The sequence below is a fragment of the Papilio xuthus genome, unplaced genomic scaffold (genome assembly GCF_000836235.2).
Source record: "Papilio xuthus unplaced genomic scaffold, Pxut_1.1 DF824655.1, whole genome shotgun sequence".
In the NCBI taxonomy this organism is placed as follows: domain Eukaryota; kingdom Metazoa; phylum Arthropoda; class Insecta; order Lepidoptera; family Papilionidae; genus Papilio; species Papilio xuthus.
The window spans coordinates 3,756,091-3,767,413 of record NW_013533994.1 but is presented as its reverse complement, the minus strand read 5'-3'; the positions used below and the strand labels follow the sequence as shown (position 1 = coordinate 3,767,413).

The window sequence follows — 11,323 nt, the reverse complement described above, 5'->3', positions numbered from 1 at the left end:
GAAAATGAACGTTAGTCTAAGAAACGATATTAACTACGTATGAAATTATACAGTTAACAAAAAAATATTTGAAAACGTAATTATTCAATATCATTTGTAACTGACTTGGAACAACTATAGTTCCATTTTTTTTTCGTTCGCAACTTCGTCTGCACGGCATTAAAAAAACTATCTAAGCCAAATACCATCGACATCCGTTAAGCCGTAGTATACATATGTACCTAGTATCAAACATCCATCCATACATCCAAACATTTGCATTTATATTATTAGTAAGATATCAGATGCAAGCGTCTTCGTCCCTGGGCATACTGTAGCTTCCCACCAGTGAAAGAATTTTTTAAATCGGTTCATTACTTTCAGAGCCTGTTCAGGTTAGGTTTATAAGTTAAGCAAGTTTAATGAGTGAGTTGTAAAGGCTAATATTATAAATGCACATTACGTATAACAAAAAGCAATAATTCAGAACATACAGACGGACGGTTTGTACATAATTCAGCAGCGACAGGCGGCAGACACGACGTCCTCGTCAGTTAGCTTCCGTAACTTGATAAATTATTCTGAGGGTTATAAATCATAAAGTACGGCCTGTACAGAAAATATCCTACAAATACAACATTCATTATTGTTGCACGTATTCTTGGTACTCGTATATACGTATACTTGTTCTTGTTTAAGAAATTGTTAAATTCAGTACTATTGTGATCTGGGCAAAAATCAGTCGAAACACGAATGATAGGGTTATTTAACGATTTTAGGTTAATAATCTTACTAATATTATAAATGCAAATAATAATATTTAGATGGATGGAAGTTTGTTTGAAAGCATCTACAGTACGGCTCAACAGATCTAAGTAAGATTTGACACAGATGTAGAACATAGTCTGGAAGAACACATAGACTATTAATTAAGTTATTATTTTAATACCGCGAGGACGCAATCCCGGCTGCTAGCTAGATTAAATAATAAAAACGTCAAAGGTCACAGGGCAATGATTTTTGGGACATCTTCTCTGGTGTTTTCAGAACAAGCTATCAAAGTTTCATCAAAAACAAGTATTTAAACAAATTACCCCAAAATATTTCATTTTGAGCAATATGTAAATATGAGCACTAAAATATTCCGACAGGGATTACAATACCCTTTGTGTTGTATAAGTTTTGAGTTAAGTACAAAGCACGTTGTATGTGCCACAGAAAGAATATCGTGTGAAGTGAGCTTATCCTGGATGAAACGTTCATTCCACTGCTTATTGTTGTGAAAATGGTTTTATATTTCATAATTCTCTGTTGAAATAAAATACTAAAAAAAGCTTTGATGGAATTAAATATTAAACATGTCAAGCTTTGTGTACCGATTGTTTACAATTTCTGCAATTTTTATATCAATGTTTTTTTCGTATAAATAAAAAAAAGATATTTTACTGTAACCTCGAAACATGTACGCTGAGAAGCAGAAGAATCATTTTATATCTCATCAATCACGGACACGTTGACGGATAAAAAAAATGAAGGTTTTAAGGTCAAAGTGTATAAAAAATATTCGTTAGAAGACGAATTATTTTTAAGAAATGTTGTCAACACAGTTTTTTTTAATAAGAAGGCGAGTGTGTCGTCATCTGGTGGTAAGTTTTCGTGGCTAATAGACATCTCGAACAACGTTATATATCGTTAACATAATATATACATTTCTTATATTTTTTGAATAGAGGAAAAGATACATTGTGTCATATTTCCCCATCTATTTATTGTCATCACTGACGATTCACTTTGCAGAAAAGAATGCCATCATCATAAGCAGCCTTTGCCTATCCACTGCTGGATCAATTCCTTACCCGTGCCTCCAACAAAAAGGAAGATAAATTATTTATAATTAATAATTCTCATGCCGAAAAGGAATAAGGCTTTATAATTTTAAGAATACAAAACATTATTTTAAGCTACTCAATTTGATCAGGTCATTTCACTCTGTTACTAGCAATTCCTTATAATTTAACATTTTTTTTTTATATCAATAGGTGGCAAACGAGCGAGCGGCCACCTGAAATCGCTGAAATAGCGAAGTGACTGTTGCCCATAGACATACGCAATTGCGTTGCCTACCTTTAATCGACGAAGGAGAGACTACACAGAAAGTTAATATCTTCCCTTTCCATGCATCCTCTCATCCGAAAAGTCCACTTTCACTTCCCATCCTTTCCTTATAAGAAAAAGGGTGGGAAGGGAAAGAGGACTAAATTAGGCCTCCGGGACACACACTCATCAGACGAAACGCGGAATTGCTTCCACTTGACGCCTGTCTTCTGTGTGGTCGTGGAATACCACGAATTGGCACGAATTGGCCCGGCTCGCCTGGTGATATTTCACCAATTTGTGCGAAGATGTTAAAGCGGGCTCTACCACTGTTAAAATACACATAATCCTATCTTATTCAATAGACGCGGGTTGTTAGCGACATATGTAACGCATTACATTCGATGTAGGATTATAAGGAATGAGAATTCTGACGTAATGTGATTTCATTTTACGTTTCTCTCCCATCTTATAAGATATTAAGAAAACCAATCTAATAAACGAACGTACTGAAGCACACGAAATGTATTTTGGAATGATTTTACAGTATTTTATAGCAATTATATGTTATCAGAGATTATCTTACTAGTATTATAAATGCGAATGTTTAGATGGATGGATGTTTGTTCGTATGTATCTCCAGAACGGCAGAACGGATTGTGATGATTTTTTTTGGCGTAAAATAAATTATATTGGCGTAAATTTGGCGTACCTATAGACTAAAGTATGGAAGAACACATAGGTTAATTAGTTTTGTTTTATTTTCAATTAGCGCGGACGGAGTCACGTGCGACGTCTAGTTAAAATACTACTTTGAACATTTGTTAGCATATTTATGCGTAAATTGAGCACTAAAAGTAGCAAAAACAAAGGCTATCTTTATATATATAATTCTTCTGTGCGTGTGTATGTCACTGAACTTCTCTGAAACGACTGGACCGATTTTGATGATTTTTTTTTGTGTGTGTTCAAGGGGATCTGGGAATGGTTTAGATTCACAATTAACATCAAATATTAACTTCATATTAATTTATTCAAATTAAAGACGTGTAGACAGTACAACGTCTGTCGGGTCCGCTAGTTTAACTATAAAATAAAGAAAATAATTTACAATTTACGATATACTGTCATCGGTTCCCAAAAGTTTACTTTTTATTGTATAGAAAAAACGAATCACTTATTATTCATAAAATCATCCAAAAGAGCGCCTAAATTTTATATTTATTTACATCATACACTACACGCATCACGTTAATGAAGAAACACAAACATAACAATTTCCCAATCCCTTATTATCGTTAACATTACGTAAAGGAAACGAACATCCGAATGAATTGTTCTTTTAGTTAAATCGAAACAATTTATCACTTAACAAAAAAATTAGCAATTATCAGCTGTCATTTGAACTGTATAGTGAACTTTATTTGACAAGTTATCGTGTAAGCCAACAAGTTAGTTGTGGTGTCACCCTGCCATTAGTTTTAAGTCTGCGCCTAAAATACAAAGAAAAAGATATTATATTTCTAAAGACAAAAATGACTTCAAAGGTAAGATTTCTCTTGTATTTAACAAGTGGCTTTTCTGTTTGATATTTAAGTGATATTACGACGTATTGTTACAAAATTATAAGACGAATTATAAAAAAAATGCAACTAAAAATACTAAATTTGTTATCAACCTGAAGATGCTCAAGTCTTTTATTTTTACATCTACTTCTTCAGCCTTGAGCCATTTACTGCTGGCAGTTTCTAAAAAAAAATATATTAATGCCATAACGTAAAGGAAATTTAGGTTTACATCCAGTTCTCTACTATTCTTATTGCAATCTTATTTCAGGATCTCTCTCTCTTTCTCTCTCTTTTTCTTTCTCTTTCTACTTGTTTTTTCTTAATTCTTTAGGGTCATTGACCTCTTCTATACGGTCCTTACATGGTATATTGACATGACTTGAATAAAAATTGTAATAGAATGGCGAATTATTAAAATCAATTTCTTTTTCAGATTCGTTTCGTCGTTTTTATTATGATGATATACTTTATTAATAGTTTAAATGGTACAAAAGCTAAGAAACCTATTAAGCCGGATTTACCAGAAGTAGATGTTCCAGGACTCGATCTTCCAGATATAGATTTAATTCAAGAGCTAACGATACAGAAAATAATTTTGATATTTTCTCACATTATTGATTTTCCAAAATTGATTAATTTAGTCCTGTTTCTATTGAATTTCATAGCAAAAACTGTAAATTTGAATTGATCGTAAAAAGTGTCACGTATTTCAATCAAGTGTAACTGGATTTAATATATCATTTTATTTCACTTTTGTTTTATTTATAGAAAATTACAAAAAACAATTTTTTTACTTAACTTACTTACTTACTTAGAAATTACACATTTCTATTTAACTAAATTTTCTTTGAACTATCCACGAAAACTTGTTTCTTTTCTTAATTACTGATGTACTCGTATTGCCAAAACTAACTAGATTATACTAATATTACTGTGAATATTTAGACAGATGGATGGTTTGAAGGTATCTTAAGAAAGGCTGAACGGATCTCGATAAAATTAAGCATACTTATAGCACATAGTCTGGAATAACATATAAGTTAAACATTTTTTTTTGATTCTGTGTAGAAGGAGTCGCGGGCGACAGCTAGTACGAATTAAATGCCTTCACTTTCCGTCCGTTATTCAACAGACAAACCAAACATCATAAATAATTCAGAGTGAAACATATTGTAGGTAACGTCAAGGGTCAGATGGTAACATTACACATTGCCTTAGTGACGCTTGATGAAAAGGGAAAACCTCGACAGCATGCGTAATCGTTTTAGAAGCCAGGATCTTTTAATAAATATATCTATAGTAAGGACATTTCAAAATTTATGAATTAAAGAAAATGTTCTTTAATGTCTATAAAAAGTAAGATTATGAAAGGCGATCTATCTAGATGAGAATAGATTATGGACTGAATTCATGAAGGTTTTTAGCTATGTTATTTAATTGTTTCGTACAGAATACTTACATATTTTAAATTTTATAATTTATATACACGGTTCCATGGTGTAATGGTTAGCACTCTGGACTTTGAATCCAGCGATCCGAGTTCAAATCTCGGTGGAACCTGAATACGAGATTTAGTTTTATAGAAGTTTTTAAAATTAGATTGACATGATCCAAAAACGGACTGAAAAATGTTATGCGATGGATTATGACCATTTGTTTTATTGATAAAATAATTGCTGCATTTTTATTATTTTGCTGAAATATTGTTTGTTGTTGTTTTTTGCATTCTAAATGAAAAATATTGGTTATGTTACAATAATATTTATAAAGTTAATAAATAGTAAATACAGGTATCGTTAATTCTATCCAATTAACTATCAAAGTTTCTATCTAAAAGTTTACGGCAACTTATATCAGTGAAGAGTTTTAATTAACTATCTTGAACCACAGAGACCTGAGAAAGGCTCTATAGATAATTGATTCTTACATAGCTCAATAATCGAATACGAGCGAACTTCGCTCATTACTGCCAACTTTGCAGTTCTACACACACACGTTAATAATTCAGTTTGCGAGTGATATAGTTCGCTTCAAATGTTGGTACGCTTGATTTCTTAGCCCTTATTAATCTCTTATTTTCTTAAGAGCAAGAGTAATCTATTTATTTTGAAACAATAAGAGTTTCTGACCAGCTGCTTCGGTGACGTATTCTGATGCGGTGGCGCAGCCGATTGGAACTGTATGCGTCCTTCCGCCCATTTCTAGCTTTAAGCCACTTTCTAAGAGCATCTAGTCGGCAACAGACTGAGCCGATTTAAGAATGGTCTTCCTTCTTGCTGCTGTCAGTTTCACATAAACCAACTGAGCTGCTCAAACGTAGTATTAGACAATTATAGTGTCACTATTATAGAAACCGGGCATCGTTTGCACTGTTTGTTGTAAGCGTAATGCAATCACGTATATCCTTCCATTAAGTCGTTAATATTATACAAGAAATTTGCAAGTTACAGCGAGAATAAGATAGAAGTGAATTTATTCAAACCAGAGAAGATTTAAGGAGTCTCATTACAAATTTTGAGTGAAGTGTTTCGTCGCGCATTTTGAATTTGTTATGCAAATTACGTACTTAGTTTCTAAGACAACTAAGGTCTTAGATTTAGGTTGAAATATATTAAAGCATTAAACTAAAGTACTATTTATAGTTAATTAATGTGTAAAATAAATTTGATTATTTGATTAATGATAGATAGCTTCTTAAATTATTTTGCAATGCAATATTATGATGACATGATGCTGAGCTGATGATCGAGCTCCATTTTATTTCCACGTTCCGTTTCGAAGTTCCTATGACCACATTGGAATGACTTAATGTCATCGACCTGGGTCTCGTTGTAATCCTTTTGATGAGTAACTTGTCGTTCAATTGTAACCAGAATCTGTGGTGGGCATAGGATAATGATTTTTTTCGTTTCAGCGCAATCAAATTGAAGCTTGTTTTAATAAAATCATTTTCTTCATTATCATTTAATTTTTAAAATATGTTCAATCTATATATATATATATATATATATATATAAAAGAAAGTCGTGTTAGTTACACTGTTTATAACTCAAGCACGGCTTTACCGATATGGCAGGAAATTGGTGAGGAGGTAGCTTAGAGCATGGAGACGGACATAGGACACTTTTTATTCATTTTTTATTCGAATTTATGCCTTGAAGAGCTGCTTTTGTTTTAACTTACTAATATTATAAATGTGAATAATTAGATGGATGTGATGTGGATGGATGGATGATTGGGCTACACTTATTATTATTTTTTTATATATCCACGCGGACGGAGTCGCGGGCGACAGCTAGTATTGTAATATATTCTACAAGATTATCTCTATCTAGTATAGATTTGCTAAAATGGTTCAATCTTTGTAGAACCCTTGTTTCTGGGACAAGGTTTAAGTGTACAATGGCTTTAGAATCCATTCACCGTTTAATTTAAAGACATTGTTCGAGTCGATCGTAAGGGTTTCTTTATGTTAATGTTGTTTTGATACAAGAACGTTATGAGGGAGTGTTCGTAGTAAATTGTTATGGCCGTAGCTATCCCGAAACTCATTCGGCCTAAACAAGCGCTTGTAATAAACCTATGTAATTAAGAGGTTTGAATCAAGTTTTAGGGACAAGACAAAGGTTCTTCTACTCAAATATTTAATTGTCTATTGCAAACTTTGACTATAGAAGTCGTTGAAACTTACTTTAGTATGTCGTAGAGTAAAGGTTTTTAGTTGAAGGTTATTATTTCACATATTTTCAGTTGCGTCATAAAAAAATAATTTTTTATTTATTTATCACCCTGGAGAACGTTAGTACTTAATTAAATCTATACATGTTAATAACATTGGAGTGTCGGTATGTAACATCGAAAAAAAAAATCGTATTACGTATCCATGATGTATTTGCGTTGCTGACCAACAAAACAATTTAAAAAAAAATTCTCAGTCTGTTCGCAAAACCGCATTTGTTCCGGATAATCTCCGGAACAGCTAGACTGACTTTGACGGGACTTTGTCGGGGAAGAAGGTGATGTACGCGGGCATATTATAGGCCAATTTTTATAATTCTACGTGGATAGCTAATATAACATAAATTCGGTTACACACTGCATACATACGTCATGTCTGACAGTAGCAGAGTTGTTAAATAGCATCAAATTGAAATAGTTTATTGTGAACGTTAAAACAAGCAAGGGAAATGAGCTGCGAGTCTGCACAATGCAATTTCGTCTCCATTCATGCAATATTTGTATGCAAATTCATGATACGTTATACGCGCTGTGCTACTAATGAATATGTAAGCCATTACTTGTCGCTAGCAACCCTAAAATTGTCTCTGTTGCTTTAGTAATATAGTAGCAATTAATCTTTAAATTATTTTGGTCACTATAACAATAAATATGTATATACATTTTTATCATTACTACTATATGAAAGATTTTTTATGTTTCTTTTTAATAATTTATCATTTTTTTAAATAAAAAAAAAGAATAAGAAATTGTTGTACTAAGCCAACGCTCGAAAAGGTTGTAGAGCTAAGGTAGACGATTATTCCAACTAAGTTTAAAGTTTGTCCTTGAATAAGGTCCACGAAAATAGATGATTGATGTATTGAGAAAAATAAAAAATTACAGACCCTATTTCATGCTATAAAAATTATCTTTAGTACAGTTTAAATGTAATGTTTATTATACTCTTAACTCTAAACATAATAATATTCAACCGGCAAAGGATCACATTTTAACATAATCCCTCGAGCAAACGTATTCATTTTTACGGAGGAATAATTTTATGTGTTTGTGCTATTTATTTATGGAGGTTTAACATACGCATCCGCTGTCTACTTTATCTTATATTTATACAAATGTTCACATAATACTTTATATAAACACATTTATTTACTTCATATTTCACTTATTGTTTGCGTTACCTTTATTATGAAAGCTGTCGCCCGCGACTCTGTCCGCGCGGTATTAAAATCAAACTTAATTAGTAGCCTATGGGTTCTTCCAAACTATGTTCTACATCTACGCCAAATTGCAGCGAGATCCATGCAGCCGCCGGAGATACCTTCAAACGAACATCCATCCATCCATCTAAACATTTGCATTTATAATATTAGTAAGATAAGATCACATATTCTCACCAATACCGTAAAAGTACGCGTCCATTAGCCCGCGCCGGACGCACTGCACGCACGCACCGCAACGTATTTTAGTTTGCTGTGTATGATTTTACATAGCGCTGCGTTTAATCTGTGCATGCGATGCGTCTGGCGCGGGCCAATGGACGAGGACCTTAAAACTTCTAACGACCTTCTCCTTTGGTATAGGGGATGAAATCTTCAAAAGATACACTGTCTATTTGGGGAAAGGCTTTTACTCTGTAATCATACCCCTTCGGAAACACTTCAAGTTTGACTGCGAGTTTCCCTGGATCTCCAAAAGACTCTGTAGTAAGCCTCTATAAGGACCATGGGAAAACAAGAGACATACGGGGTCGGTCATAAAAAATTTACTCGACTATTTAAAATCATTGCTTTTTCATACATACTACATTACCGTCGGTTAAGGTTATTTATTATTTTGACGTCGTATTTTTCCTGAATACAAAGCAATCAAAGTGTAGAAAACTATGAAGTACCAGGACAATATAAAAAGTAATATCAAAGACATGGAATGTATAAAGGTGAATCAACAACATAGTGTTTGAAATGAGCCAACGTCTGACTCCAGACGGCATAACAAAAGAAAACCGGCATTTACTTTTTGTACATACGTATGTGGCGTATATAAAGATACGTCTCTATTGATGGCAAACGAAGTGGAACAGACAAGAGAGAAGTTAATTTCAGTTGACAGACTCGGAAATAGTTGTGAAACAAATAAAGGTAATAGGTGAGTTACTATGTAATTAGTCACTTAGCTGTATTGTTCTCTTTATGACGGTGCTAAAGTTTGACTCTGCGTCGCTAAACCTAATCGTGGGTAAATTTTGTCTGGAGTAAAATGCACTATGGCATACCTTACCAGGTCTATAAGATTAATTGAAATATTATGTAAATTAATATGAAGTAGTAATTTATTAAATTATATTTGAAAGTGACTAAATTGAGTTCGCCGCAATTTGGTAACGTCTCAAGTTTCCGAGTGAAACTATTCACAAAGCTAATTTAAGGATTCCGTCTTTGTTAACAATTCTAGTTCATCTCACTTTATGTTAAATTATTAAAATACATGTTTTAACCCTCTAGGAATAACCTAGGGTGATGACGATGTGATCTGAAATGGGCTTTAGCCTCTGACAACTCTGTCGAACCTTCTAGGAGCTATTGTATTTTTTAACAAATATTAACTGACATCCCATATTTTACAGTGGTACAGCCGGCTTTAACATCTTTGCACGAATTGGCCCGGTTGGCCCGGTGAAATACTACGACCACACAGAAGACAGGTGTGAAGTGGAAGCAATTCCGCGTTTCGTCTGATGAGTGTGCGTCCCGGAGGCCTAATTTAGTCCTCTTTCCTAACCATCTTTTTCTTATAAGGAAAGGATGGGAAGTGGACTTTCCGGATGAGAGGATGCATGGAAAGGGAATATATCTTCTTTCTGTGCATCCTCTCCTCCGTCGATTAAAGGTAAGCAACGCATATGCAATTGCGTAAGTCTATGGGCAACGGTCACTTCGCTATATCAGCAATTTCAGATGGACGCTCGCTCGTTTGCCGCCTTATGATATAAAAAAAATATTTATTCTATATGCTTTATACTTTCCAATAGTTTTAATAAAAATATAAAAAAACAATTTGTCGTGTAAACTAGTTGTATATTGAACAATACGCGAACGGATAAACCTTTGTTGACATGTGTATATTGGACACGAATTGTGTCGTAATTGAGACAAACAATCGACGATATTGCGACAAACGTAATTAAACAACGGATATGAATTTCTTGTATAAATAAAAGTTGTTTAAAACGAGGGTTTTGTTTATTGCTTCGGGCAATTGTTTTACCTAAAACAAAATACTTCACATATTTAAAGATAAGATCTTACGTTTGTTAGAAGGTATCTTAGGAGCAGTTCAACGGATCTTGACGGAATTTAGCACAGATGTAGAACACAGTCTGGAAGAACACATATGCTACTATCACACGGAGGGAGACGCGGGCGACAGCTAGTTCTTAATAAAGATAAAAATTAATAAGTGTATTAAATGATATCGAACATTAATGCACTGCCGCCATCTATTAGTTATTTAAAGCACCAAATCTGAAATTAAAAATTAGCGACCGCGTAGTATATCGCCTCAATAAGAGACCAACTTTTTTCTTTAAAAAAACCCCGACACGAAACCTACAGTTTTTCGTATTATTAAAATATAATAATATATGGTATAGTAGGATGAAATATGTGCGCGAAACGTTCTGGATGACCACATTTTAGGTGACCGGCTATTTGTACACCACGTCACGTGCCGCGCGACAAATGAACCATTTCTCGCGCCGTTTTACTTAAACGTTCTTTTTCCACAATATGTCACGTGAAAATATTACCACTTATATTTATCGGTATAATGGTTTCCTTAAAATAATATAGACGTTACTAGGCATATATCCCATTGTAAACATACACATAAAATTAAATAACTATTTTATGTTTTAATTAATTCTCCAGACCCTGGGAAGTGTT

At 33.4% G+C, this 11,323-nt stretch overlaps 1 long non-coding RNA gene and 1 other non-coding gene across 2 annotated transcripts; both read left to right on the top strand.

Moving 5' to 3' along the window:
• The first annotated feature begins 3,498 nt into the window (after positions 1–3,498).
• Positions 3,499–4,391, top strand: LOC106127569 (uncharacterized). Its single transcript, XR_001228410.1, has 2 exons — positions 3,499–3,620; positions 4,075–4,391. It is a non-coding gene; the product is annotated as an uncharacterized LOC106127569 (long non-coding RNA).
• A 738-nt stretch (positions 4,392–5,129) lies between these two features.
• Positions 5,130–5,201, top strand: TRNAQ-UUG (transfer RNA glutamine (anticodon UUG)). Its single transcript has one exon. It is a non-coding gene; the product is annotated as a tRNA-Gln (tRNA).
• The last annotated feature ends 6,122 nt before the right edge of the window (positions 5,202–11,323 follow it).